The sequence below is a fragment of the Vulpes lagopus genome, chromosome 12 (genome assembly GCF_018345385.1).
Source record: "Vulpes lagopus strain Blue_001 chromosome 12, ASM1834538v1, whole genome shotgun sequence".
NCBI lineage: Eukaryota > Metazoa > Chordata > Mammalia > Carnivora > Canidae > Vulpes > Vulpes lagopus.
The window spans coordinates 41,665,659-41,693,438 of NC_054835.1; the positions used below are offsets into that span (position 1 = coordinate 41,665,659).

General features: G+C 48.2%; 1 protein-coding gene and 1 long non-coding RNA gene across 3 annotated transcripts in view; one reads left to right on the forward strand and one right to left on the reverse strand.

The window, feature by feature from the left end:
• Positions 1-230: 230 nt before the first annotated feature.
• On the reverse strand, positions 231-19,867 carry LOC121473039. 2 transcript variants are annotated; one of them, XR_005983080.1, is made up of 4 exons: positions 19,698-19,867; positions 14,584-16,080; positions 2,658-2,875; positions 231-1,562 (listed from the first exon to the last, which is right to left on the reverse strand). It is a non-coding gene; the product is annotated as an uncharacterized LOC121473039 (long non-coding RNA). The 2 variants fall into 2 exon arrangements; XR_005983079.1 differs by lacking the exon at positions 19,698-19,867 and having other exon boundaries at positions 14,584-18,964.
• A 248-nt stretch (positions 19,868-20,115) lies between these two features.
• MAP3K14 (mitogen-activated protein kinase kinase kinase 14) overlaps positions 20,116-27,780 on the forward strand; it is a 51,352-nt gene continuing 43,687 nt past the window's right edge. Inside the window, exon 1 of the mRNA XM_041724935.1 lies at positions 20,116-20,259. The gene's annotated coding sequence lies outside the window, so the exon portion shown is untranslated. The remainder of the gene's footprint in view (positions 20,260-27,780) is intronic.

Below are 27,780 nucleotides of genomic sequence, written 5' to 3' on the forward strand. Positions count from 1 at the left end.
GGATGCCCCATCCTCCCTCACCGCCCCACCCACCGGGCAAAGGAGGGCCCACAGAGCCCACGGGTAACGGGCTGAGGAGCACATTTGTCAGCTAGCCTCAGCTCAGATTCTCAGGAAATACAGAAATAACAAGAGACCAGAGTGACCTAACTCAGCCAGAGAAGCTGGGAGGTTTTAATCAGAAACATCAGAGAAATTAGAACCTTAACATGAACAATCCTCGCCAGCTGGAAGTTCAGTTCAGTTCTTGCCTTCAAGGTCTTTGAAAAAGAATTCTCAAAAAAAAAAAAAAAAGAAAGAAAAAGAAAAAGAATTCTCTACACAATACACTGGTCAGTTTTTGTGCTTAAATAATATTCGTGGGCTGGGACTCCAACCAGGGCTGAAATCTTCTTTACTGAAATTACACACGAACACCAGCTGATTTTCACCACACTTCTATTTGGGACATTTTGGGCATTTAAAGATAGTAAATTGTTTTCCAATAAAAAGTTAAAAATTAAAGATGAGCCTACACTCTGATACAAAATAGTAGGTGTTCCCTTAAGCCACATTCTTGCCTGGATTCTGTACCCAGTAGGTGCATAATCCATGTTGCCTAAACAGTGGGGCCCCCTTGGGGCAGCCCCTGGGCCAGACACTTCTCATAAGATCACCTCATAAGAGCTTCTGGAGGCAGATGCCCCAATTTTCCCATTCTACAGAGGGGGAAACAGGTTCTATTTCCAGGCTGAGCCAGGTATTCCCATCTGATTGCTGAACAATCATCCCAGTGCTTTAGGGCCATGTTGGGGGAGATATGGTTTCTCCAGGACAGGAAAGTGCTAGGAGCTTCCCCTTTATCCTTTAGACCTAGGGCCCATAATACTTTTAGGGGCCCAGGAAGATGTTTTGTTGTAATTTCTTTTAAAACTACAAGGCAAATGATTAAAATGATCATGAAAACATAATCGTGAATCCAAGCCTGAGTCATATTCATCTTTATACAATATAGTTGTAGAATATTTTTTATAGAAGAGGGGGCCCATGAAGGCAAAAGTCACATGTGACCCCAGTGCCCCGTAATTCTGTCCCCACACGGGAGAAGAAGGCCAAGAGCTCCTTCTCCTGGCTCCCCACCTCCCCATGTCCTGTTGGCCCCTGGGGAGCTCAGCAAGGCCTGGCCAGAGCCCAGCCTATCTGTAGAGGCCCCGCGCCACACTGGCTTGGCCTGCAGAGCCCCTACCCCACACCCTGTCCTGTGACCAGCCTCCAGAGCCCCCCAGCGTCCTCGTGGCCCAGGGCTGAGGAAGGGTGTGTTCTGATTCCTGGCAGAGCCCAGCTTCCTGTTTTTCTCCAAGTGAACGAGGTCAGGCTGCTGCTGGACAGGGACGTGGGGACTAGTTATAGGCCAATAGATCCCAACCGCGCTGATGGGCTCGGTGGCTGAGGGAGGCGGGGGACAGCAGGCCGGTCCCACTGGACGCTCAGACGGCCTCTCTTTTTGACACCTCTGCAGACCCCCAGAGATCTCCACAAGGCTTCCTTATCTTCTCTGATCTCCTGGGCTTCAATCTGCTCATCTACGAAACAGACAGGGAGGTTACGCAGTGCCTGCCCACCCACTAAGAGGATCCAAGTCAGGCTGACATGGGAGCGGAAATAGCTTTGTCAACTGCCAAGAGCTCATCAGCCATCAGCGCGCAGTAGGGCTGGTGAGGAGGTGCCGCCTTCACAGCATCCATTTATCACTCCCTTGTCCTGTGAGGGGCTCTACCCCCATATAACTTCATCTTCACCTTGACATGGAGGATGGACCCACATTCCTATTTTATGACTGAGGAAAATGAGGCTAACTGCCTCCCCTCTAGTCCCAGGGGTGGGAAGTGACCCATGTCAAGCTGTGCCCACACCACAGCCCTCTCCCTCCTCGAAGCTGGTGTGGGCAACTCCAACTCAGAACTGGGGAATCCAGCTTCCCTCTGGTTGGTGGAGGGTATGGCCTTGACCAAGGGGACTGAGTAATTACTGGGTGGGGAAGATAAGATGCTTCAGTAGCCGGTGCCCCACAGACACCAGAGAGATGCCAGGGGTTTATGTAAAGAGCCTGCCCGCAGCCTCCCAGCACCACCATCCATCCTTCCTTTCCATAGGTGTTGACCCCAAAGCACCTCTAATAAACTTTCTGCACTTGAATCTGTATCTCAGAATCTGTCTCCCAAAGAATTCAACCTGTAACAATCATCTTTACTCTCAACGGTGTTCCAGTTGGGACCAGCACCACCATCCATTTGACACTGTTCACTGAGTGTTGGCTTGCTGCCGGTACATGCCCTTCTCGGGTGCCCTTGTAGGACTCCTGCACCTTCCCCCATCCAGGCGGTGGAGCCAGCTCTCCCACCTCTGCCATAGGCTTTGGGAGGGTTTTATAACCTGTGTTTGCCCCAGTTCCCTCTCCTGGAAAATGGGACCGATCATAGTACTGACCTCACAGGGCTATTGTTCAGATTGAAGCACTCATGCATTAATTCATAGCAATTGTCATGATCAGCACCCTCTCACACTTCTTTCTTTTCAACCCCTCTTGCTTCCCAGACCTCACTTCTTTCTTCCACTTGCCCTGCCCACTGCCCTCTCGGCTTCATCCCTCCCTCATCCTTACCAGGCCCTTTCCTGACCTTGGGAGAGGCATCCAGGAAAAGCAGACACAGCCAGGAGGAGTCCACAAAGCTACAGCCAAGGTAGGATCCAAGTGGAGAATCCAGCCACGTGAGAAAGCAGGGTTCTAAGCTGCCAAGGGCCTCCTCTCCCACCAAGGCTTCTTGGGTCCAGGAGGAAGGGCCATTCATGGGGTCAGCCAAGGGGGGCATTCATGATGCACACTCTCCGCCAGCACCTAAAGGTCCAGAAGTCCAAAACAGAGGACAAGAGGCAGCTGAGTCACAACAGAAGCTGGCTTTTCATTTGCGTGACTTTGAGCATGAATAAGAAATGGCAGGGGACAGGGAGTCTCATCTAGGCAAAAGCAAGCCCAGGACAGCCTGCCCATTAGCTCAAATACTTGTGGGATGCAGAAGAATAAAATAAGAAGTTAGTGCCTGATGCATGGGTAGCAACTTATATTTGCCAAACGGATAAATGACTCCATGTGGGAGTGGAGGCAAGGTGTGTTGGAGAAAGGAGTCAAAGGGAGGTGGAGCCCGGAAACGGCACCAAAGGCCACATCCACCATGCTGAATGCAGACCAAGATGGCAGCTCACAGGTAACACCAACAGCTAACCCCAGAGGAGCACTTCGTGTGTGCCCCAACAGTTCTGTTGTCATTACCATTGTTTTACAGACAAGGAAACTGAAACATAGAGAAATCAAGACACTGGCCTGAGGTTTATAAACCCAGACACTCCGGCCTCAGGGTGTCTCTCCTGCCTCTGAGTTTATTCTCAAGAGGAATATCCTCAACTTTCAGGTCATATGTTGATTCTTCAAATCAAATGTCATGTTTTGGGCTTCTCTCAGATTTTTTGAGTTCATGTGCTCTGTTGAGGCTCCCTCAGTGGTCTTCTGACTCATTTTCTTCACATTGCCACCTGTTTCTCCAGCAGCTCCATGCTGTTGGACATCTTGGTTCAAAATCAAAACAACATCAGCAATTAGGAGAGAGGATGCGGTGGTTTGCACTAGGGTGGAGGTGGTGAAGATGGAGAAAGTGAACAGTTGGCTCTGTTTGGGAGACAACTTCCAATAGTTTGGATGTGGGAGTGAGAACAATAATTATACTCACCTCATCGCAAATTAAATGATATGATGATCCTGCAGGGAGTGACATAATGCACGTGAAATGATATAATGCACACCAAAGGCACCAACTGTCCTCTAAAGCAGAGGAAATGGGTGAGAGAAGGGAAGAGAGCTGGTGATAAAGAGGTTGCAGACTGAACAAGCCCTGAGCTTCATGCCACCCTTCACTGATACAGGGTTCCAGCTGAAGGCCCCAGTAGATGCTCCCACCATGGGCACCCCAAACAGCCTATTGCCTGGACATGTTTGTCATCAGTGCCCCTGTGGCAGGTGCTGTGAGGCACCATCCAAATCCCAAGTTGTTGGGAAAGCTGCCAGATGATGCCTTCAGCTGTCAGCCCTCTTTAGGGACGGCCTTGCCCAAGGCCACACCTCCTTCCAGAGGCAGGAGGTATAAAAGCCAGACCACATACCCTAACTGGAGCTGATGCTGAAGGGGCCATCTGAGGTCTGAACCCCCTGTGGAGTTGGCCAAAGTCTTCACTGATAATGTGGTACTTCTCCCTCTGCCTAGTCTGACTTGGGTACCTTCCTTTCCATAGGTGTTGACCCCAAAGCACCTCTAATAAACTTTCTGCACTTGAATCTGTATCTCAGAATCTGTCTCCCAAAGAATTCAACCTGTAACAATCATCTTTACTCTCAACGGTGTTCCAGTTGGGATACTAAATTATACAATCACTCCAGCTCTGTGAGACCTATCAGGTCCCAGCACTTGTCACAGCTCATTGTCATTATTTATTTAGTGACACTGGGCAGCCTTCCTGAGATGGGTCATGTGTGGGTCTTATTCATTCCCAGTCATGCAGCTCAGGGCTTGTCATGGCAGGTGTTCAGTAGATATTTGATGAATGGATGAATGAACCACACTATATGAGCATTTAGAGAACAATGCAGCCAGTGGGGTCATGGGAGGAGAGGGTTCTCTAAATCTTTGAAGGAAAAGTAGCAGCAAGACATGTGTACCCCTCCCACCCTCACCCATCCCAACCAACTGCTTTTGCATTTAGCTCCTCCCAATGACATTTCATCCTGACTATGGTTTTCAGGATTTTTATGTTTGTGGTTTCACTCATCCCTTCACTCCCTCCTTCATTCATTCGTTTAATACCTAAGTACCTACTGAGCAATCGCTGTGTGTCAGGCCCAGTTCAGAGCACTGGAATACAGAGGTGAGTATAACCCCGCCCTCCGTCCTCTGGAAGCTCACAAGTTAGAGCGAGGAACAGTTATGTAAACAACCGTGATGTAGTGTGAGGATGCATTGCACACCAAGGCTACCCTCAATTTTTATTTTAGCGAGACTTCACTTGTACTAATGTTGGGTGGAGGGAGGAAATGGATCCTTGGGTTTGTCCGCACCCTCAGAGGTGGCTCTGATCCCAATTGTACCTTTTCCTAAGAACCCACACCCACACTCCAACCTCACTGCTGCTCCCACTCCCTCCTCCTGCCTCTCCAACCAAAATCCATCTGTCCTGTGGCTCAGGCCAGGCTCACAGTGCCTTTCAAGATGACAAGTACTGAATCATAAAAGTGGCGGTGGAGTCAGCTGTTCCTTCCTGGATAAGGGTCAGGTTTTAAAGCAAGCCTTCTAGAGATAACAGCCTGTTGGTTGCCTGCTCCAGACCAGGTGGGCAGAGAGCTTGTCCTGGGTGGAAAGGGAACCCAAGCTGTAGACTTGCTTGGCCTCTTGCACAGCAGACAGGAAGCCACCCACCTTCATGGGTGAAATTCTCAGGAGCCCCAGGTGGGCCTCTGGAGGAAACCTGGAGCCAGTCTGCGGCATTGGCAGTGCCCAGGAGAGCTGTCAGGCCACGCTACCTCCCCACCCACCCTCTAGCTTCCCATTCCCATCTCCTGTTAGTCAGAGGGGCCGCGGGAAGCTCACACACAAAGCAGAATTCCAGGAACGCCAGGCTAGGCAGACTCCTGGCTGTTTTCTCAGTTCCTTTTTGCTTCTTAAAGGTCTCCCCTGTGGGAGCTCGGCCCCATGACCTTCCAGGCAGAATCCTGGTTGATTGCCTCTGCGCTGTGTCCCCCTCCCCCCACAATTACACTTCTCAGCGGCTTCTGAGAATCCTAGAAGGTCACTGCTGGAAAGGACCGTTATAGATAGTGAAAGAGGAAGCTGAATGGCTCCAGCCCAGAGAGATGGCCTCCATCTAACTGTCCCACCTGCCAGACTGCATCTCCTCAGGGTCCCCAGCCTCCGGAAGTGCAGCCAATAACCAGGCGCCAGTGGTGTGGGGCATGGGAACCAGACAATCTCACTCTTGGGTGACTGACCCTTCTCAGAGGTGATGAAATAAAAAGGTTTAACTGTTCTAGAAAAGGGTATGTGTGTGTGCTGGGGTGCTGACAACATACAAAACCCAGGCTATGATCAGAAAAGGTAGAGAGCTCTTCCAACTCACCCCCAGCATCACAGTGGGAGGGGGGGAGATGCTGAATTTTCTAGAAGGATGAAGACCACCTGGAGGGACTGCTCAACTGAGTGTCTATGAGTGCCAAGTGATGGGAAGATTGAGTAAGAAGTGACTCCAGGCATGTTGTTTCTCATTTTCCAAGTTCCCAGATGCCTTTTCATTGCCTCTAGCTCTGCTTCCCCCCACACCTCTCTTCATTAACCCTGTCCTTTCTTATCTCCTCCCCCACAGAGGTTCCCTGCCACAGGGCCTTGAGGTACCGCCCACCCTCAGACCACAGCTGACAACCACTGGTAGAGAGTTACTACCACCTACTTGGCATCAAGGGCACATTTGTGAAATGCGCCATTGTTTACATTTGTAACCACCGAGCTAATTGCGTCTTGAGCTAACAAGCTTGTGGGTGATTGCAGACCTACTAGTGGTTGTGGAATTGTTCAGAACGTTCTGGCTTTGAAAGCTCTTCAAAGGCCGACCTGGGGGGGAAAAAAGCTTCCTTGGGTTTGGTTACTTCATCATAGTATATTTTAAGAGATTTATTGAGCAAGTCTTAGCCAGATTATGAATATCTGACTAAGTGTAGGGCATGAGCACCCCTGGCAGAGTCGTCTCCAAATACCTCCGGAGCCAGCAATGACAAAGAAGCCTTGGGCATCTGGGGAATTCAAATGAAAGAGATTTTCTGAGGGAATGCAAATTCCTAACAGTTCATTAAAACGCGTGCATGCGCATGCACAAACATGCACACACGGGCAACCATATGCAAACCTTTGTGCCCAGGAACTCAGTGAAATCAAAGCAAATAATAAATGATAAATAAAGTGCCTAGGAAGAAATATGGAAGCAAGACCATTTTGATATCAAAGATGATGAGGATACAAAAATAAACATCAACTACAGTATAAAGAGCCTCATCTTGGAGCACCTAGGTGGCTCAATGGTTGAGCATCTGCCTTTGACTCAAGTTATGATCCTGGAATCCTGGGATGGAGTCCCGCCCCCCACCTTGGGCTCCCAGTGGGTCCCAGTGTGACCCACTACTTCAGACTTAATCGTCTGTCTATTCTCCACTATACGATGGCAGCTCCATGATGCAAGGACTGGGGTCTTTGTGTTCACTGATCTACCCTGCCTGGTGCCTAGAGCTGGCCTGGTATAGAGCCTGCTTCTCCCTCTGCCTATGTCTCTGCCTCTCTCTGTATCTCTCATGAATAAATAAATAAATCTTTAAAAAAAAAAAAAAAAGAGCCTCAGCTCTCTGTGTTTTGTTTACATTAGTGATTTATTCACATGGGTCATTTGAATATCACCTTCATGGGGTTTCTTTTTCCCACCTCCGAATTCCACCTCTGTTATTATTCATTTAACATTCTTCTCTAAATTGACTCATTTTCCTTTTTAAGCTTAGATTATTTTGAAAGTAGCATGATTATCCTTGATACTTTGAAAGGAACCTTCATCTTTGACTGTAGATGAAAAATCAGTATCATTTGCTATGTAAAATAAATCCAGTGAAAACCAAATACTCGAAATGCCTGGGTGGCTGGGATCAAGTCCCACATCATGCTCCCTGCAGGGAGCCTGCGTCTCCCTCTGCCTATGTCTCTACCTCTCTCTGTATCTCTCATAAATAAATAAAATCTTTAAACAAACAAACAACAAACAAAAAATACTGTTAATAAGCTCTACCTAGGTCTGTGGCCTGCCAAAAACTCTAATCGTTAGACCAATACTCTGTCTCGAAAAGATGAGCCAGTGTTAGGAAAAGGTGTTAAAGACACATTGGCACCAAAGGAGACTTTCTTCTTGACTTAATTAGAAGGATTGACAGAAAGTGTGACCCACTACTTCAGACTTAATCGTCTGTCTATTCTCCACTATACGATGGCAGCTCCATGATGCAAGGACTGGGGTCTTTGTGTTCACTGATCTACCCTGCCTGGTGCCTAGAGCTGGCCTGGTATAGAGTGTGTGGTTAGTAAATATTCGTTCAACGCATGGATTAATTAATACACAAAATGACATAGGTACAAGGCAACAATTCTTGTCACATGGAATGGTTGGAAACAGGTAAGTCCATCAACAGGGGACCAAGTAAATTACATACTAGCCAATTGTATGTGTAGCCATACTACACAATGGTATAGGATGCGGTCTTTAAAAAGAACTAGGCAGGGATCCCTGGGTGGCGCAGCGGTTTGGCGCTTGTCTTTGGCCCAGGGCGCGATCCTGGAGACCCGGGGTCGAGTCCCACGTCGGGCTCCCGGTGCATGGAGCCTGCTTCTCCCTCTGCCTGTGTCTCTGCCTCTCTCTCTCTCTCTCTGTGACTATCATAAATGATTAAAAAAAAAAAAAAAAAATTTAAAGCCATAAAAAAAAAAAAAAAAAAAAAAAAGAACTAGGCAGCTCTTTATGTCTTACGTGGAACTCCCTGATATGTAAAGTGAAATAAGCAAGGAATAGAGCAGTCATGTGTAGCATGCTTCCATTAATTTATTTAAAAGAGGGCAGCCTGGGTGGCTCAGCGGTTTGGCGCTGCCTTCAGCCCAGGGTGTGATCCTGGAGACCAAGGATTGAGTCCCATGTCAGGCTCCCTGTATGGAGCCTGTTTCTCCCTCTCTCTGTGTCTCTGCCTCTCTCTCTCTCTCTCTGTGTCTCTCATGAATAAATACATAAAATCTTAAAAAAAAAAAAAAAAGGATCCCTGGGTGGCGCAGCGGTTTGGCGCCTGCCTTTGGCCCAGGGCGCAATCCTGGAGACCCGGGATCGAATCCCACATCAGGCTCCCGGTGCATGGAGCCTGCTTCTCCCTCTGCCTATGTCTCTGCCTCTCTCTCTCTCTGTGACTATCATAAATAAAAATTAAAAAAAAAAAAAAAAAGTTACCTAACCTATTTAAAAAAAATTTTTTTTTAAAGAGGCTACATGGGGGCACCCGGGTGGCTCAGTCCAGTTGAGCATCCAACTCTTGATTTTGGCTCGGATCATGACCTCAGGGTCGTGGGATTGAGCCCCACATTAGGCTCCCAGCTCAGGACAGTGTCTGCTTCTCCCTCTCCCTCTACTCCTCCCCCTGGTTGCTCTCTCTTTCAAATAAATAAAATCTGTTAAAAAAAATAAAATAAAAAGGGCTATATGAATCTATGTGTTTGTAGATGCACAAAACATGTCTGGGAAAATGCACAAGAAACTGGTAAGAATGGTTGTTTCAAAAAAGGAAGACTCGTAGCCAGAGATAAAAGAAGCATACTCTTCTGAAATTGGGACAAAGCGCACACATCCACATCAACTATTCAAGGAATAGACTTAAAAAAAAAAAAGGGAAAAAAAAGAAGAATTGGAAAGAAAATAACTTTCTCAGCATGACATCAGTGTTACTTAGGGCTCTGGCCCACCACACAGGGTCCAGTGCACCACTGGCAGACGGAGTGCCTCACTTGGGGAAGCCATGGATTATAGGACAGCTCCATTAGGATGGCACAGATTTGTGAAAGCACTCTCATCTCCACAGCTGACATCTGCTCTAATCTCTGAATCTTAACTCTGGGCTTTCCCTCCACCTCATCTGAGCATCTTTTATCTTAATGGAGTAAAATATGATTGGCCCATTAGCAGCAGAATCACATAGTCCTTGACTGAGATTTCTGGCATTCTCTCTGTCTCTATCCCATTAAATTACTTATCTCCTCCCATAGCTTTTACCAGGAGAGGTTCCCTTTCTCAGAAAATAGGAGCGGCACTCTCGACTAACCTGGGTTACAGACCCGTCTTTCTGTACCATTTCCATGTGTTACACAATCCCTCATAAGCACAAGCTGATTACATATGAAGGTTTATGACACTGTGATTTCATTCTCGGGCCATTTTTCATGATTGGAAACTCTCAAGATGGTGACATTTTACAAATCTCAGCATACAAGTCAGTATTGCATGTAATAGAAACTCAATTGCAGTGGCTTCACCAGGTAACAGACAGCCGGAGGACAGCAGTCCTAGGAGGTGGGCAGTCCCTGGTTGTACCATGGTTCCATGAGGCCATCAGGGACTCAGCCCATCTCCCTTTCCACTTTGCCATCCAAGAATGAAGTTTTCATTCTTATGGTCAAGCACGGGCTGCTAGATCTACTGATAGTGGGTCCACATTCCAAACAGAAGAAGTATAATGAGCCAAAAGACAAAAGGGTATGTGCCAGCTGGGTTGGCCCTTGTTAGCAAGTTTTCCCAGAAGCCCCATCCAGAGACTTGTGTGCACATCTTACTGGCCAGAATTGTGTCACATGGCCACCCTAGCTGCAAGGGAGCCTTTAAAACTGAGCAGGTCTATTACTATGAGCAAAATTAGAATTCCAATCTTCTTCTTCTTCTTCTTCTTTTTTTTTTTTTTTTTTTTAAGATTTCATGTATTTATTTCTTTAGAGACAGACAGACCATGCACACAAGCTAGGGAGAGGGACAGAGAGAGAGGGAAAGAAAGAATCTCAGACTCTGCACTCAGCACAAAGCTGGGTGTGGAGCTCAATCCCAGGACCGCCAGATCATGACCTGAGCCAAAATAAAGAGTTAGAGATTTATCCACCCAGGTGCCCCAGAATTCCAATCTTAAAGAAGGATAGGCCGGATAACCCATAAGCAAAAGATATCATTTTAAACTACTATTATATTAGCTATTAAAGTATGCATAGCTTAGCCATCCAGGTAGATAAAGGAAGGCAATGAGGATATATTTATTCATTTTTAAAAAATCTTTCACACGTTTAGCATAGAGCTGAAATTGAACGTGGGACATATTTTGGGGAATGGGGGTGGCAGAGTGAGGTTAGATACCTACAATGGAAACTGGGAAGCCACTAGAAACAGGTTTCTGAAGCAGATGACAATAAGGAGCCACAGCAGGTTCTTGATCCGAGGAATGATGCTGAGCCAATTTAGTTCAACACACATTTACTGAACCAACTCACCAGGGTGGTGATTATAAGCTGCCTCTAGGCACCGTCTGTTGAGATGAGGCAGGCAATCAACTGGGAACTGTGATACTTAAGAGGAAGCATTTCATCGGAACCTTGAGTTATGGATGTGATTTGACAGGCAGAACCAGAGGGGTACGTTTCAATCCACAGGACAGCCTGTGGTCCAGGTGCACTGCACTCGGAGTGGTTTGGGGGCAATAGAAAGTAGTACAGAAGGGTGTCTACAGGGAAGTTGTGAACAGTAAGATGGGGCTGGACTGTGGGGACCTTGAGAACCAGATAACAACCTTGTTCTTGGGGTGCCTGGGTGGCTCAATGGCTGAATGTCTGCTTTTGGCTTAGGTCGTGATCTTGGGGTCCTGGGATCAAGTCCCGCATTGGGCTCCCCGTGGGGAGCCTGCTTCTCCCTCTGCCTGTCTCTGCCTCTCTGTGTGTGTCTCTCATGAAGATAAATAAAATCTAGATAAAGATAAATAAAATCTTTAAAAAACAAACCAAAAAAAAGCTTGTACTTTATCAGTAGGCAATGGGGAGCCACTGAGAGTTTTGAGCAAGGGAGTAACAGGACAGAGTAGGACAGAGTGGAATGGAAATGAGGGAAGCAAGAGAAAGCAGTGAGACAGCACCAGGGCACTGGTAGAAAGGGGAGACAAAGGAAGGCCACAGACACAAAGGACATTATGGAGAGAGAGCGTCAACATGGCTTGGGGAGAGCAGGCAAGAGGAGGTGTTGGAGGCGACGAAGGCTCCTAGGGTGGGAGGTGATGTCATAGAGAGAGATGGGGCACTGCACAGACAGAGCTGGAGATGCCAGGTGGCTAGAAGTGGAAATGTTTAATGATTCCCTGGAAATTCCAGTTGGCTGCTCAAGAACGAGGTCAGAGATGAAGGCGTTTATTTGGAAGTTAACCAAGAAGGACAACTGAGGTGCCTCAGATACATTATGTCCGAAGCTGACACACCTTTCTTTCCCAGAACCTCTCTCCTCCTCTGGCTCCTGAGCAGCAGCAGCAGCCCAGATTTGGCCCTCCCATCCTCCAGCCACGCCCAATCTGCTGATTTATTTTCTCAATAGTGAGTCTCTCTGTATTTTGCTGATCTCTCTTGCTCCCCAACCCCTTGCACTGCCTTAGTCCAGCCCCTATCATCCTCTTACCTGGTCTACTGTAAAGGTCCCCCAACCCTGACTGGTCTCCAAATCTGTAGCCTGTACCCTATACCCCAACCCTTTCACACTGCAGAAGAGAAATGTCTCTAAAATTCTGTTCTGGAAATGTTCTTTATCTCTCCCCTGGCCCAGTCTACAAGACCCTCTACAATCCAGATCATAGCCAGTGGGACCAGCCTGAGTCTCACTCGCCTCGTCCTTGCATCCCACACCCAGTTTAGTTCCTCAATGTGTCTTGACATGTCCCTTGTCTCCATGCTCTTCCCACCTTATTCACCTGGCTTACTGCTACTGTACAGCTTGGCAGCAATAGGTTCAAGCATCACTTCCTCTAAGAAACCTTCTTTGATCTCCCCTATGTGTTCTTACTTTACCCGGGGCTTCCTTCTACCCTCTACATTGTATGGCAACCTTACCTCTCCTCTAGTGCAGGCTTCATGACTTTTTCAACTTTCTCTGTTGAAAGAGAGGCATAACAGGTATTCAACTAATGTTTGTTGAATGATTAAAAGAAGTCAGGAATGGAAGAGAACTCCTAGGGAGAAAGTTTAAAGAACTGGGGTGCTTAGGACTAAAACTTGGGGAGTGCCTCAGTTTTTAAGAGTGGGAGAAGGAGGGGTGCCTGGGTGGCTCAATCGGTTAAGCATCTGCTTTTGGCTCAAGTCATGATCCAGGAGTTCCGGGATTGAGCCCTGAGTGGAGCCCTGAGTTGAGCCCTGAGTCAGGCTCCCTACTCAGCAGGGAGTCTGCTTCTCCCTCTTCCTCTGCTCCTCCCCCTGCTCATCTCTCTCTCCCACTTGTTCACTCTCTCTCTCAAATAAATAAAATCTTTCTTAAAAAAGAAATGGGGGTAGGGGGAGAAGGAGGGACGCCGGGGGGGCTCAGTCAGTTGAGCATCCAACTCTTGATTTTGGCTCAGGTTATGATCTCAGGGTCGTAAGATTGAGGCCCCCATGGGGCCTGATTGGGATTCTCTTTCTCCTTCTCCCTCTGTTCCTCCCCACCCTCCATCTCTCCCTAAAACAAAACAAAACAAGAATGGGAGAAGGAAAGAGACACAGAAAGCGCAATATCTCCAAAGACTCAGGAAGAGAATTGTCCTAAAACCCCAGTTATCCCTTTACTGTCTCCATAATTTTGCCTTTTCCAGAACAACATATAGTTGGAATCATACAGTATGTAGCCTTTTCAGATTGTCTTCCTTCACTTAGTAATAAGCATTTAAGTTCCCTGCATGTCTTTTCATGGCTTGATAGCTCATTTCTTTTTAGTGCTGAATAATATTTCATTGTCTGAATCTATCACAATTTATTTATTTATTACTATGGAGACAGTACAAAGATCAGTGGTTGCCAGGGGTTGAGACAGAAGGAAGGAATGAATAGACAGAAAGCAGTGGATTTTCAGGGCAGTGAAAATACTCTGTATGATACCATAGTGATAGATACTTGTCATTACACATTTTTCAAATCCACAGAATATAAAGCCACAAGAGTGAACGCTACTGTAAACTATGGACTTGGGATGATTATGGGTCAGTGTAGGTTCATCGGTTGTTTAAAAAATACCACTCCCGTGGGGGGTGTTGATACTGTGGGAGGCTGTGCATGGGGGAAATCTCTGCACCTTCTGCTCAATCCTGCTGTGAATCTAAAACAGCTCTTTTTTTTTTTTTTTTTTAAGATTTTACTTATTTAGATTTTATTTATCTATGAGAGACTCAGAGGCAGAGACATAGGCAGAGGGAGAAGCAGACTCCCCATGGGGAGCCTGATGTGGGGCTCAGACTCAGCCCTTAAAACAGCTCTCAAAAATGTTAATTCTTTTTGGGGCACCTGGGCGGCTCAGTCCGTTAAGCAGTTAAGCGTCTGCCTTCAGCTCAGGTCATGGTCCCAGGGTCCTGGGATTGAGCCCAGAGTCTGGCTTCCTGCTCAGCAGGGAATCTGCTGCTCCCTCTCTCTGCCCCTCCCTCCTGCCCCAACCCCTTCTCATGTGCGTGCATTCTCTCTCTCAAATAAATAAATGAAATCTTTTTTTTTAAAAGTTAAGGTTTTTTTTGTTGTTGTTTTTTAATTCCAGTAATGACTGGGAATGTTTTCCCCTCTCTACTTTTCAGGTCCCAGTTTAACTCCTCAGGGAAGCCTTCTCTGAGCCTCTCCACTGTGTCAGACCCCACATTATCCTCTCCCATCCCATACCTGCCCTGGTCCTGGGCGGTGTGCCCTCCCATCTGGTTCTTACCTTCTCTTCTTTGCACTGGTGACTGATCCCTGTGGGCTCCCAGGTGAAGGAGAGGCGCTGGCAGAAAGTCATGGGGTGGAAAGGGGAATGAAAGGAGACTCTTCATCCCTCTTGGTCTTGAGTCATGTCTATGGAAGGGGTTGTGTCTCCTCTCTGGTTCCAACTTCTTCCAAGAGACCCCGGCTCCAGACACTGATTACACTGCTTCCTCCTCAAGAACCTCCAGTCCAGGGGTGCCTGGGTGGCTCAGTCAGTTAAGCATCTGCCTTCAGCTCAGATCATGATCCCAGGGTCCTGAGATCAAGCCCTGAGTCCCACTCCTTGCTCAGCAGGAAGTCTACTTCTCGTTGTCCCTCTGCCCCTTCTCCCTACTTGTGTTCTCTATCTCTTTCAAATAAATAAATAAATAAATAAATATCTTTAAAAAACAAAACAAAAAACCCACCTCTCCAGCCCAGGAGGAGCAGTGGATTCCTGATTACCTTGCCATCTCCTCCTGGACTTCTTCGCAATCCATCCTTTCTGTAACCAACTCCTTGGATGTTTACAAGCTCAGAGTGAGTGCTGCCTCCGGAGTTGGGCCCTGCCTGATATAATACATTGTATCCTCCCTCTCTGTGGCCTCTGTCACTTGGAATGACTTACGTCCTCATCTGGAGTCACATGCTTGAGCAAGGTCTGCCCACCCACTAGACTGGAAGCTCCAAAGGGCAGGCACAGGCCTGGAGGTTCTGCACTCTCCAGGACCTGACAGAGTAAGTTCACCGAGCACCACATTTATGGTGTCTGCAGATGAGAGCTGAGATGACATCATCTGAGCAATTAGTGGGTGTCCATGGAGAGAAGGGGTAGTGGGCCAGAAACCACACAGCAAGGGGTACATGCAAGTGGGAAATGAAGCAGACATCCAGAGCACCCAGAATTTTGGGAGTTAGGAGGGGAAAAGAAGGTTGGGCCAACAGTGTAGGGAAAAGCCAAGACAGAGGGTTTTTAAATTATGATTTGTCTGTTTCTATGCTGGGGAGACTTGATCATATTTGGAGGTTGAGAGGAACATGCCAAAGGGGAGGAGGTCAAGGGTAGGAGAACCTGGGACATGGGGGGTGGAACACATGACTGCAGCGGTCTTTTAGGAGGATTAAGGCCACAAGAAGGGTTGAGAATGGTGTGGAGAGGAGACTGCAGGCAGGGAGGGGAGTTAGGAGGAGATAACCAACCAACCGGCATCGAACCTTACTTAAGCCAGGGCTCCCTAAGAGGGCCCATGAGTTGAAAAACGTATCAGAACGGATATTCAGGACCTGTTCTCAGTAAGGTCATTTTTGCCCAGTGCCCCACAGAGAACCCCAGCCAGTCAGCTCCAACGTCTGCAGAGATGGGCACCTCTTCTTATCCACATCACCATGGCTCCTCCTCTTCTCCAGCAACACTATGGTTTGCCATTCTTCCATCTCCCACGTGGGGCAGAATTGGTGGGAGGCAGGCAGGACCCAGGATCTGTGTGCCGATAAAAGTTTAACAACCAGCCTGAGGGTAGGTAAGCCTGGCCTTAAACTGTTTGCCAATTTCCACGGTGTAAATACTCTCTTCTCATCCAGTGTTCAGCTACCAACATGAGGTCACTGAAGGCAAAGTAGGAACGGAGCTGTAGCACACCACTGCCTGCACCTATTCCCTCTCCTGCCTCCCTGGCCCCCCACATACCTCTAGACTGGGCGGCAGCAATGGTAGGCCTAAGCCAGAGAGGGCTGCAATAGCACCATGCTGCAGCCCCGGGCAGGCTCTCCTGGGGAAGGTAGAACTGCCTCTCCTCCAGAAACATCCACCCCCACCCCCCAGTCACCTCTGATCTCAGCCTCACATCTGAGTTCTTCTCAAGTACAACTTCAGTATCTCACAAGAATTTGGGGCCTGAGATCCACAGACACTCAGATGACTCACTAGCCACTTTCTCACTAGACATGGCTGGACACCATTAACTGTGCTGACTAAGGTGATAAAAACCAGAATATAATTTCCTTTTTCCCAAAGCAAACAGAAGAGGAAAAATGATTGAGGGAGCTCCAAGTATTGTCTCACTGATGCACGACAGTCACTCACTCTTCCATAGAACTCATGGGCAAATGGCTCCCTGAAGCCCAAAGGCTCTTTGCAGAGTCCTTCATGGCTCTGGGGTTGTGCCTGGTTTGAATCCCAGCTCTTTTTTTTTTTTTTTTTTTAGATTTATTTATTTATTTTAGGAGGCAGGAGAGTATGTGTGCAAGCATGCATGGTGGGGGTGCAGAAGGAAAGAATCTCAAGATCTCAAGCAGACTCCTTACTGAGCGCTGAGCCCTCAAGCCCTGAGCCCCACTGCGGGGCTCTATCTCATAACCCCAAGGTCATGAACCTGACCTGATGCTTAACCAAGTGAGCCATCCAGGTGCCTCCCCCCCTCCCCGCCCCCCGCCCCCCAAGCTTTTCTATTACAGCCAATGACCTTGCATAAGTCACTTCTCTCAGAGCCTCGGTTTGCTCATCTGTGAAATGGGGGTGATAATAATAATACCTATTTTGTGGGGTTAGACTGTAAGTGTTCTCAACGGGGGAGGGGGGATTTCGCTTCCTTTGGGACATTCTGCAATGTCTGTCAATGCTCTTGAACATCCTACAAGGTGTATGACAGCCTTTCACACCAAATAATTATCCAACCCCAAAAGTCCATAGGGCCAGCTGAGAAAGCCCATACTAGAGTGAATATTCAGGGAGGTTACAGACACACATGAAGCACTTAGACGTGTCCAGTTGCATTTTTGCAAGGTCTCAAAAAACAGAAGCTTCTATTCTTTTTTGGAAAAGCCCAGAGCCCCGTTTATCCCTTTTCCAGACCTGAACCCCTGGGGTAGGATGTAGAAACCCTTGAGTGCTGAGAACCTGGCTCACCACTCTAGGTGTGAGTCAGTCTATAAATGTCAATTTCTTTTATTTAAAGCAGAGCCGGGGCTGCACATGTGACTCAAGGCTGGAAGCCTCTCCAGGTTATCGTGACTTAACTGGCTGAGCTGGGAGGAAGTAATTTTGCCCTGAAGCTCTCCTTCCAGGAGATACAAGCATCTCAAGGTTAAAAGATTCCATGGTGCTCACTGAGACTGGGAACTGTGTTGTTTTTCATCTCACCCCCCATACAGTGGGGCTTGGAAAGGCCTGAGAAAGGTAACTGAAACCACGAGACCCTTCATGTCCTCAAATGCCTTCCTCACTGGTCTGTAAGGGTTTGTCCCTCTGCTGCAACCTGATGTGAAATCCCTTCTGGGGAGCTGCAATTTTAGGTCAACAGAGCACTCACTCCTGCTAATACACATTAGTGTTAGTGGGTAGATTTAAAGACAGATAATCTTGATGGGGTGGTGGATGCATGCAGGGGACCCAAAACTAAAGAAGTGTCAAGGGAAGCTGGGTAAAGTACGTAGGCATTGGGTGTCTTAAAGGAATGAGAGCCAGCCAGGGAGCGTCTGCAGACTCCGTACCAGTGCCCACGTCTTTCCGGAGAAGTGGTGTGCCCAGAGGCAAACAGGTGGTGGGAGAGGCAAGCCGAGCATCCAGGCTTACTTATACCGACCTGAAAAGCACCATCTGGCCAAGCTCCACCTCTCCCGGGGTGACTAAAATGAAAAACCCTGGGGTTGGAAGGAATTTTAGGGGCTCCCAGCCTCCTTTTTGCCCACCATCTCCTGGTCAGTGGCCGAGCCAGTTATGCACCAGAGACTATCCAGCTCCAAAGCATGGGCATTATGAGGACCACAACTTCAAATGCTTTAGGGGCCAGACAGATGACATAAGCTAAGTGGTTGCGTGTTAAGATAACACAGGCTGAGGCTGCAAGGAACTATAGGCTCTGCTCTAAGGCATTCAAATTCAAATTAAAAAAAAAAAAAAAACCCAACCACATTGGACCAGCCAAACAAAACATATCTGTGGCCTGAGTGGGTGGGTGAGGCCCTTAGGTTGTGAGTTTTTGACCCCTAACTAAATAAATGGTCTTCCCTACCCCCCAACAACAGAGATCTCCAAAAATAGGCTTTGAGCTACCACAGACTGTCTGAAAATGAGAGCTCCTGAGCAGGTCTTTGCTCTAACACTTCCAGAGATGGAATGATCCTTAACCTCCGGAGACAACCTGGGATTGGGCCTGCCTAAGCCCACCACCAGAGCCAGTTGCCAGACCTGCCTGCCATGGACCAGTGAAGCGGGTAGGGTGCCCAGGTAGGGGCATATCTTTTACTCTGCAAACCGTTTTTGAAAAGGTTGTAGGGGAACCTGGGTGGCTCAGTGGTTGAGCCTCTGCCTTCTGCTCAGCTAGTTATCCTGGGTCCTGGGATGGAGTTCCCATCCTGCTCTCCACAGAGAGCCAGCTTTTCCCTTTGCCTATGTCTCTGCCCCTCTCTCTGTGTCTCTCATGGATAAATAAATAAAATCTTATTTTAAAAAAAGTTTGTGGGGCACCTGGGTGGCTCAGTGGTTGAGCATCTGCCTTTGGCTCAAGTCGTGATCCTGGGGTCCTGAGATCAAGTCTGCTTCTACCTCTGCCTACCTCTCTGCCTCTGTGTCTCTCATGAATTAAAAAAAAAAAAAAAGTTTGTAATTTTCTACTATAAATAAAATGCAAGCTCATTGTGGAAACACTGGAAAATACAGATACCTTCCCTAACCACTCCCTACTCCCCCATTCAGAAAGAAGCACTGTTGACACCTCGGACCATATTCAGATTCCAGGTCCCTTTTCTCGCACAGGTGAAGTTCCAGTCTTCTCTCTGGCCCTATAACCTGTAAACCCAGCTGGGAAATGCTTCGCGCAGCGCTCCCACTCCGTTGCTTCTCTGGCTGCACGAAGGGGTTGCACCAAGCCATCCACAAGCTCTCTCACCAGACCTGGGTCCATCAGGCCCTGGGCTCCCCAAGCTTCTCAAGGGAAGGCACCAGAACCTGTCTTACTCGTCCTCAGAGATTCTACAGCGCCAAGCACACAGTAAGTGCTCAATAAAAGCGTTTTGAACCACCACTCCCCCACCCCCCCACCTCACGCCACACCTTCCCCAGCCGCCAGGGCTAAGTGCAAAGAGGAAGCAGAACCAGACCGGGGTGGGAGAGCGCCTCGCCGTCTCCAAGGTAACCCTAGTCCAAGTCTGGGGGTGCCCACGCATGCGCACAGCCGCCCTTCCTTCCCGTAACCTCCAGAAGCACGCAACACGTAAACTGCCAGAAGGCCAGTGCGCATGTGCGGTTACACCAACACCCTGGCTGCCTCCGCCTTCTGTCAATCTGTCCGCCTAGCAATCTCTGCTCTATAAACACTGTCCGGAAATAGTGCCCATTTCTGGAAACGGGGCCTTCCTAGCCAATCTTCGCTAAGGGCTGGACGACGGGACCAGCCTGGACGCGCCTTCTCATTGGTTAGCCTGGGGGGGCGGGGCCAAGGTCGAGGTGCGGCCCGAGCCAGGAGGCGCGAAGCGAGGCAAATCTGCAGCCGCCGGGGGAGGCGTGGCCCCGGGGGCGGCCGGGAAGGCGGCGAGGGGGCGGGGCCCGCGGCCGGGGCTGGGCGACAGCAGTCCCGTAGCCCAGCGGTCGGCGGCCGGCGGCGGGAGATCGCGGGCGAGGGGAGCGCGACATTCGCTGCTTGGGGAGATCGGCGCTCGGCCGGTAGGTGACTGGGCGGGACCCCGGGGCCCGGAGCGGGGCGCCACGGAGCGGAGGGGACCGCGTCGCCCCTCCGCCTGGGACCGGGCCGCCGCCGGGCCGGCCGCCCGGAATGGTGGGGGTCGGCGGCGCGGCGGGTCAGGTCCTCCCGCGCGGGGCCTCCGGCGGCGGGCCGCGAGCGCTCGCTTCGCACCACGCCGCTAGGGTCACGGCCGCACGCCGTGCTCGCCTCGCACCCCCGCAGGCCGCACACGCGCCCAGAGCGCGCGAAGGGGCGCCCTGCTTCCCCTTGCCCGACACCCCCTTGCTCCCCGCGCTCCGCTGCGCCGCAGCCAAGCCCTCCCCTCCTGCGCCTCTCCTGGGGACCCCCGGGGTGGGAACTCGCCTGGCGCGGGGACGGGGACGGACGGTGGCGTGGCGATGCACGAGCGCTCCAGGGCTGTGCGCCCTCCACCTGCCCTGGCAGTGAAACCCTCGGCCTTCCCTTGGGAAGTTCTCCGGTCACACCCCGAGGCGGGGAGAAGGAGTCGACGTGCCCTTGGCACCGAGCGGGGCAGTGCTGGCCACGCTCAGCATCCTCTTTCTCACCCTGAGCCTCTGTAAGCCTTGTGTCCGCCCCACTCAGGAGTTCTTCTGTGGGCCCCGGTACGCTGTTCCCATCTTGAAAGCCCACGGGTCACTAGGCAGAAAGAGGCCTCTTGTACAGGGCAGAGTCCCACCTGCCCAGAAGCCTCCTCGGTGCTGGGTAACTTCAGAAAAAAGGCGCTTCCTTCCTAATTAGAGTTTAAAATTCTGCCTTGGGTCTTAAAAGGTGGACCGGGGTCATGTGGGGAAGAAGAGGATGGCTGGAGAAGAGTACAGAAATCAGTGGTGTGAACGGTAGAATCATTTTTGTCAACTGGAAAGTGTGAACACCAGTGGCTTAATTAAGGAATCTAAAAGCAAGTGAAGTTAAGTGATGAGAAGTGGGGCCCAGTACAAAATAGCAGTCTCAAGCTCATTCCAGGAAAAATGTTGAAAACCCCTTGACTAGAAACATGGTCTTTCTGAAACATTACAGGGAGATAGTATCTTAACATTAGTGATGGTTTTTGTTTTTTTCTTTTTTTTTTCTTTTCTTTTCTTTTTTTTTTTTTTTTAAACTTTGTATCTTCATACCTATAACCTCCTTTTTCCTTCAGATATCTGGGTGAAGACATAGACAGTATTGTCCAGTTTGATAGGTGAGGGTACTGAGGCAGGTGGTGGGGTGGGTGGTATTCATGTTGCCTTATGCCTCATAGCTCGGACTCAGGGTGAGGAGCCTGGGCCACTGAGGTCTTAACCAGCTTCCTTCCCCTGGGCCAGGACCACCACATTATGGGACTTAGTTGCAAGAAGAAGAATAAGGGAGACGTTTGGTGTGGTATGCTCTTACCAGGAGAGGACAGGTGCTTGTCTTGCTTATGATGTATTTGGGGTTATTCTTGGTGTTTTTTAAGTGATGTCAAGGCCAGTTCTTTGGGTGCAGTGATGCCAGACCTCTGACATCTTTAAGACATCCTCACTTATTTTGAAGGGTGTGGTGAACTTCTCAGAAGATCTCAAAATAAAAGTTATATAGTCTCTGACTTTAATTTTAGAAATACATACCCAGGTGTATGTTCCCACACTTTTGTAAAATCAGACAGCAATAAGCTGCCAAGCTTTAGGTCACCTTCTGACTGTTTTTCAGATTATAAGGAGCAGTTCTGAAGGGGAGTTTTTGCCTCTGGTGTTGTCTGTTAGGGTTTGTGGGAGCGGCACCACAGACAGAGACCCTGCCAAATGAGCCTTCATCTATTAAACAAAAATGTCTGGTTGGCCGTTTCGCCTCAACAGATGGAGGTTTGGTTCCTCATTTTGGTTCTCCTGTTGAACACTGACTCCTTTGTGATCTGCTTGGAGTGTTTGTATATCATTTAATGTTGAGAGGCAGGCTTGCCCTGATTGGTTGTCCAAATCCAGGCAACTGTTGTGATTTTTTTGGTTCATGGTAACAGTTCATCCTGGCCAAGGTCTGGTGAGAGATCTGTAGAGATGGGAAAGGCAAAGCTTCATTCAGGCTTGTTTTCTTCACTGTTGGTACCCTCTTAAGAGCATTCTATCACTTTGGCTTGTGAAGTCATTTTTAATTTCCTATTTTTTTTCCTGTCTCAGTGTTCAGCACAGGAGCTTTTCTGACAGGTCTGCCTTGCCTTGATGAAGAAGTGACAGATTCATAGTGGTTGGCCTGACAGATGCTCTTTCCGGGAGGATAGTTAAGAAGTGTAGAACCCAACTCAGTCCTAAATTAAAAGTATAAGTCAGCTTGATACTCATATAGGCAGCATATTTGTACCAAAGGCTACCATCATCTCAAAGCTGGTTTTTTTTTTCCTGGCAAAAGGTTAAAATGCAACTAAAATTCTGCTTTCGTGATTAATAAGTCACTACCGCAGTTGTGTCTGATGCTTCCTGTTTGCCCCATTTTAGTATTTCAGTTAAACTGGAAACATCTGAGCATTATGGGCACTTTTGATGGCACTGGTGTGAAATTGGCGGGAAGTGAGACAATTCCATGTCCGTGGGTTTGGGGAACCATAAGGATACAAAGGCCCTCTGGCCTCTGCACTCCGTGGGAAGAAGGAAAAGGAGTAGGGGCTGAGCATCCTCAAGGGGTGGGGTGAGTGAAGTGATGCACGTGTGAAGGCTTTGCATTTACTTGGGTGATGCTGACTGAAATGTTGAAAGCCGTAGATTAGAAATAGAAGGCTAAACTTAGGACACATTGTGTAGTAGAACATTTCAGTTGAGCTGAGTGAAACATTGAAGTGTGTTGGGTCTGGAGCCTTCAGTTCTGGGTTTGTCTTATTTACCTGAGTGACACTACAGAGAAAAGTCATTTTTCCTGAGTGGCCTGTGGCCTGTGTGCCCTTCTTTGTATTCTAGTTTAAAAGATCCTCTTCCTGGCTTGCAATTTTACATCCTTTAACCCCTTATTCTCCTGATATAAATATCTTAAAATTATATGGCATCAAGAGTTATGGTACCTTGTAACCTTTTTTTTTTTTTTTTTTTTTTTTTTTTGGTATTTTCTTACAACACTCATGTAAAGAAAGGCAGAGCCAAAGATCAGGAAAGGCAAGCCTCATAAGAAGGAATAAAGTGGATGAGATTACTCAAGACATCATTGTCATGCCCAAAATCTAAACCCACATTTCTTGACCTCTAGTTCACTGCTTTCTCTACTAACTTACTCATGAAAGGATAAATGAGGGGTGGGGTCAGGGGTGGGGTATTGTTTTTTTTTGTGTTTTTTTAATAAAGATTTTATTTATTTATTTATTTATTTATTTATTTATTTATTTAACAGAGTGAGAGCACATGAGTATGCACAAACAGAGTGAGGGGCAGGGGAGAGGAAGAAGCAGGCTCCCCGCTGAGGAGGGAGCCCCATTATGTGGGGCTGGGCTCAATTCCAGGACCCTGAAATCATGACCTGAGCCAAAGGCAGATGTTCAATCAACTGAGCCACCCAGGAACCCCTAAATTGTTTTTTTCCGCGAAACATGGCAATTTTGAATGTAACTAAACCAGGATGGCTGCTTTATTTCTCTATTTAACCTAACAAGTATTAAGATTAATAAGTATTGGGGCACCTGGGTGGCTTAGTGGTTGAGCATCTGCCTTCAGCTCAGATCATGATCCCGGGGTCTTGGGCTCAAGTCCCGCATCAGCCTTACCGGATGGAGCCTGCTTCTCCCTCTGCCTGTGTCTCTGCCTTTCTCTCTGTGTCCCTCATGAATAAATAAATAAAATATTTTTTAAAAAGATTAATAAGTATTGCTAACAGTTGTTACCTGGTGTTGATTATTCATAATTACTTATTAATAAAGGGCTGAAAGATGAAGAGCACATCCTCTGGACGAGTCTGCTTATCTTCATTTTATAGATGCAGACATTAAGGCAGAGTAGTCAAGTGATTTAGCCGGAGCAATAGAGCAAGTCTGCGGTATCTCCAATGTCAGATGTGGGGGTTTAGCCTGTCAAGTCAGACAGACCTGGGTCAGGTCCAGGTTTGCCACTGTCTGCCTGTGTGACTCAGGCAAATCACTTCACTTCCCTCGGCTCGGATGCCTCATCTATAAATGGGATCAGAAATACTTCATGGGGTTGTTTTGAGTAGAAAATGAGAGAATACATGTAAAGTGCTGAGCTCAGTGCCTGGCACATAATAAGCCGCAGAACATGACAGCTAGAAATGGTGGTAGTGGTGGTGGTAGTGGTAGTAGTAATAGCAATGGTCCTAGTTGCCTTTTTTCTGTAAGATGAGGTCAGGAAGGATCAGACTGCCTGACAGAGCAGAGTCATTTTCTCAGTAGGATCTCCGGGGGATGTTTCTTCTGCATAGAAGTTTCACTGTCACGCTGTCCCTGTCATATACTAAATACTGCCCTCACCACCCTCTGAAGGAGCCTACGGAGGCCCAGGCTGTGCCCCATCAGAGCTGGTGATCCTAAGCCCAGGACTTTCAGCCAGAAGCAGGGCTGGTCCTTCCTAGGATTCCCTTCTGCCCCCACCCCCATGTGGTAAAGTAGGTCCTAGCCTTAGCTCTAAAGATAAAAAATAGGAAAATACTATATAGAATATAAGTCAACAAGGACTTGTTCTTTGAAAGACTCAGAGGGAGATTTCGGTTCTGTGGGGTAAGATTCTCACCACTGCATGGCACCCCCAGCTCACCACCCTTTCCCCTTATAAATACCTCTTTGTCAGCTTATTGCTAGTATCATATCTGGGGGTCCCTGTAGTCAGGGACTTGCAGATTTTCCTTTAAATCACCCAAGGGAAAAAGTTTCATACTACATTTTAAATTCCTTTGTCCTCTTCTTAATACGAAACAAAAATATAGGCTCCCACCAGGCTGACGTTCCCTTTAAATAACATTTTGTTTTCTCTTGGGGAAGCTGTATTCATGGCCAGAGAGTCATTTCTAAAGTGAACCTAGTTTTTAGAAAAAATAGATCACCGGATGTCAAGCCTCATGTGGAGCTCGGTTCAGATGAAAATGAAACCAGCAGGCCTGGAGTGGCAGCTCCACACTGACTTCAGACTGGAGGTGAGAGGCAAAATATCTGGACCCAGCTCACTAACTGGTCGGCCTCACAGAGTGCATTTGATAGGTGCCTTAGTCATTTTCCAGGCAGCTTTGCTTAGGTGAGCAGAGCACTTTCTCTAGAAGGTGAGTCACCCGTGCAGGGGTGTAGGTGACAGGCGACTTATTCCCCAGCAAAATTGCAGAGGAAGTTTTGAGCAGAACTTGTCAAGAAGCCCTCTGCCTTGGGGTGCCTGACTGGCTCAGTCTGAAGAACATGTGACTCTGGATCTGGGAGTTGTGAGTTCGAGCCCCGTGTTGGGGGTCGAGAGTACTAAAAAAATAATAATAAATAAACTTAAAAAAAAAAAAAAAGAAGCCCTCTGCCAAAGATCACTTTCTCAGCTGAAGGGCTTTGGAGGCAGGAATAAGGAAACAAATGGGAGGCTCCCAAGGCTTGCCAACCAACAGAGAGATGGATCCCCTGGCTGGGGGGTCATGTGAATGAGGCACAGAACCCAGATCAGCAGTATCACTGCACTCCTGAGTCCAGCTACCTTGAGGGTGGAAAATGGCCCGCTTCCAGTGACAGTCAGCAAGGAAGCAGGAGGGGAGCTTTGGCTCCAGGGAGCTGGGAAACCCCTTGGCAAGGAGCAGAGAAAGCAAACTGTGCTTTGGTGTAAAAGACCTTTTGGGGAACCCTTTTCCACCTGCCTTTCTTTTTACGACCTGAGTTGAAGGGCTCTGAAGAACTCCGATGATTGAAAAGGCTAGATTAAACCCTGGACTTGAGGGAACTGTCATTCCAAGCCTACAACCACTTCAGTTGTCCACATATCCAGGACCAGTGTTTGGGCTCAGAAAGAAGTGGCAGAAGAAAGTCCTAAGCCATACCTGCCCCCCAGTTTCTGATTGCTATGGCTTCTGCTCACCCTCTTCCCACTAAGGCCATGACCAGGCATCCACCAAGACAAAGAGTCTCTTCAGAACTCTTCTAGACCCGTATAGTTGGTGTTGAGCTCGACAGCTAATGGTCAGGGACATCTGTAGGCAATGTCCCACAAAGAGGGCTTGACATTATTGAAGCCTCAGGGAAAGAACTAGCATTGCCTTACAGGTGGTCATAGACTTCAGCCCATAGGCACACCCCATCAATCTGAACTAGCCAGCCATCATTTCAGGCAAGCATGGTTAAGTGACCTTTAGACCTTAACCAGTCTGTCAAGAAAGAGCTATTAGAATTACAGCCTGGAAATGATCTTTACTATTCACAACCCCCCTATTTAACAGAAGAGAAAATGAGGGCCCAAGGAAGCAGAGTGAGTTGCACAAAGCCGCATGGCTAGTTAATGGCAGAATCTGAACTAAAGTCTGGGCTCTTTCCACTGTGCTGTGCTGCCACTGAACAAAGGAGCTACTCCTAGAGTAGGAATTGGATTTTTTAACTAGTTCCTCTTTTATTCCCCCACCCTGACCCCATCACTGTCAGCCTTTCTGCAAAGCTCTGCCAGACCTGGGAAGGGTGGAGCCAGAGCAGCTGGGTCTAAGAAAAAGTCAACAGAAAGCTATTCACTTGACACCCTTATACCATGAGTTTGTGTAACCAAAAGGAGGTCAAGGTTGATAAGAAAATACAATTCTGGGCAGGGTTACCCGGAAGTCTCAAAGGTTGCCCACACCTTTAGGGTACCCTCCTACCTCCCCAAACAGTATCTTACCCAGAGTGGGCATTCAGTTACTATTAATGATTGATCGTGAGGGTACAAACCCACTGGGCCCCAAATACTTCTGCATCTTTCCACTTGAAGAAGAGATAGGTTGCCCGTGGCATGCAGGTGATCAGAAAAGCCAGAGCAGTCAGATGTCATTCCAACTGGATTATCGAAGCAATTCTCAGTGAAGAAGCTCTTCCTTGTGGTCAAAGCATGATGTCCTATCTGGACGGTGGCCCCTGTAAGTATGAAGAGCTGTTGTAGGGGCAGCCAGGGTGGCTCAGCAGTTGAGTGCCACCTTTAGTGGCCTGATCCTGGAGACCCGGATCGAGTCCCACGACGGGCTCCCTGGATGGAGCCTGCTTCTCCCTCTGCCTGTGTCTCTGCCTCTATTGCTCTCTCTGTGTCTCTCATGAATAAATAAATAAAATATTTTTTAAAAATCCCCTTAAAAAAAAAAAGAGCTGTTGTATCTGAGATTCACCACCCACCTTCTGCTCTCATTGACATTTCCTTTTACTGGGCTAGAAGTAGTCAATACTCATCTACGGGCCAATACTAGGGATGAGTGGGAGGTTTAGAAAGAAAGAGAGTCTTAGCCAAGCTCATGAGGATGCTATTACCAATTAAGATTTGAAATAGACTCCTTTGGCCCAAGAAATAGTTGGATGAATCAGGTTCCTTGAGCCCATGCTCAGTAGTCCCAACTTGGGACTG